Raw genomic sequence first — 2,929 nt, forward strand, 5'->3', positions numbered from 1 at the left:
GCATTTGACTAATTGTAAGAGATCGGGATGAATTTGGAGTGTTAAGACAACAATTTAACCCATTTTAACCCAAAACAAGCTAAAACCGAGAGAAAACATTGATTTGAAGCAGTAAACAGCTATGCTACTATTTCTTGGGTCAAAAAATGTAACAATCCAATGCATTTGACTAACTGTAAGAGTTCGGGATGAATTTGGAGTGTTAAGACAACAATTTAACCCATTTTAACCCAAAACAAGCTAAAACCGAGAGAAAACATTGATTCGAAGCAGTAAAGAACTTTGTTACTGTTTCTATAGTTATAATGTGTGAAAATCCAATGCATTTGACTAACTGTAAGAGTTCGGGATGAATTTGGAGTGTTTAGACAACACTTAAACCCGTTTTAACCCAAAACAGGCTTAAACCAAGAAAATAGGCTTAAACCAAGAGAAAACATTGATTCGATGCAGTAAACAACTATGTTACTCTTTCTTGGGTCAAAAAATGTAACAATCCAATGCATTTGACTAATTGTAAGAGATCGGGATGAATTTGGAGTGTTAAGACAACAATTAAACCCGTTTTAAACCAAAACAAGCTAAAACCGAGAGAAAACATTGATTTGTAGCAGTAAACAGCTATGCTACTCTTTCTTGGGTCAAAATATGTAACAATCCAATGCATTTGACTAATTATAAGAGTTCGGGTTGAATTTGGAGTGTTTAGACACCACTTTTACCCATTTTGTCCCGAAACAGGCTAAAACCGAGAAAACAATGATGCGAAGCAGTAAAGAACTTTGTTACTGTTTCTAGAGTTATAATGTGTGACAATCCAATGCATTTGACTAACTGTAAGAGTTCGGGATGAATTTAGAGTGTTTAGACAACACTTAAACCCGTTTTATCTCAAAACAAGCTAAAACCAAGAAAACATTGATTGGAAGCAGTAAACAACGATGTTACTCTTTCTTGGGTCAAAACATGTAACAATCCAATGCATTTGACTAATTGTAAGAGATCGGGATGAATTTGGAGTGTTTAGACAACACTTCAACCAATTTTATCCCAAAAACAGGCTTAAACCGAGAAAACAGGCTAAAACCAAGAAAACATTGATTGGAAGCAGTAAACAACGATGTTACTCTTTCTTGGGTCAAAACATGTAACAATCCAATGCATTTGACTCAAAATATGTAACTGGGTTGATTTTGGAGTGTTTAGACAACACTTCAACCAATTTTATCCCAAAAACAGGCTTAAACCGAGAAAACAGGCTAAAACCAAGAAAACATTGATTTCAAGCAGTAAACAGCTATGTTGCTCTTTCTAGAGTCAAATATGTAACAATCCAATGCATTTTACTAATTATAAGAGTTCGGATTGAATTTGGAATGGTTAGACACTACTTTTACCCATTTTGTCCCGAAATAAGCTAAAACAGAGAAAACAGGCTAAAACCGAGAGAAAATATTAATTTAAAGCAGTAAAAAGCTATGTTACTCTTAATAGGGCCAAAATATGTAACAATCAAATGCATTTGACTAATTATTAGACTTCAGGTTGAATTTGGAGTGTTTAGACACCACTTTTACCCATTTTGTCCTTAAATAGGCTTAAACAGAGAAATAGGGCTAAAACAGAGATAAAACGTTGATTCCAAGCAGTAAACAGCTATGTTACTCTTTCTAGGGTCAAAATATGTAACAATCCAATGAATTTCACTAATTATAAGAGTTCGGGTTGAAATTGGAGTGTTTAGACGCCACTTTTACCCATTTTGTCCCAAAACAGGCTAAAACCGAGAAAACATTGATGCGAAGCAGTAAACAGCTATGTTACTGTTTCTAAGTTCATGATGTGTGACAATCCAATGCATTTGACTAACTGTAAGAGTTCGGAATTAATTTGGAGTGTTTAGACAACTCTTAAACCCATTTTATCCCAAAACAGGTTTAAACAGAGAAAACAGTTTAAAACAGCGAGAAAACATTGATTCGAGGCAGTTAACAGCTTTGTTACTGTTTCTAGGGTCAGAATGTGTGACAATCCAATGTATTTGACTAACTGTAAGAGTTCGGGATGAATTTGGAGTGCTTAGACAACACTTAAACCCGTTTTATCTCAAAACAGGCTTAAACCAAGGAAACATTGATTCGAGGCAGTTAACAGGTTTGTTACTGTTTCTAGGGTCAGAATGTGTGACAATCGAATGCATTTAACTAATTGTAAGATTTCGGGATGAATTTGGAGTGTTTAGACAACACTTAAACCCGTTTTATCCCAAAACAGGCTTAAACCAAGAAAACAGGCTTAAACCGAGAGAAAACATTGATTCGAAGCAGTAAACAACTATGTTACTCTTTCTTGGGTCAAAAAATGTAACAATCCAATGCATTTGACTAATTGTAAGGGATCGGGATGAATTTGGAGTGTTTAGACAACACTTAAACCCGTTTTAACCCAAAACAAGCTAAAACTGAGAAAACAATGATTCAAAGCAGTAAATAGCTATGTTACTTTTTCTAGGATCAAAATATGTAACAATCCAATGCATTTGACAAACTGTAAGAGTTCAGGATGAATTTGGAGTGTTTGGACAATACTTAAACCCGTTTTATCCCAAAACAGGCTTATGTTAGAATAAGCGGAAGACTTAAGAGAATAAGAGAGGTTTTGATGTTGTAAGGTTAAACGAGAGAGAGAGATAAATGTGTAACCAAGAGAATAATCGAATGAACTAGAATAGAATGTTTCTTATGTTGTTTACAAGACTAGATATAGTGAAAACAAAAGGAATTAGCCGTTAGGCACAAGAGAGAAGAAGAGAGCCACTTGTGTGGTCCATGGTCCAACATTAATGAGGTGAAAGCGACATGTCCTTGTTGGTTTGAATTGTGGAGTCAACCACCAAGCCACCAAATGCACACGTGATTCTTCCTCCATT

Source organism: Camelina sativa, unplaced genomic scaffold (genome assembly GCF_000633955.1).
Source record: "Camelina sativa cultivar DH55 unplaced genomic scaffold, Cs unpScaffold00771, whole genome shotgun sequence".
Classification (NCBI taxonomy): Eukaryota; Viridiplantae; Streptophyta; class Magnoliopsida; order Brassicales; family Brassicaceae; genus Camelina; species Camelina sativa.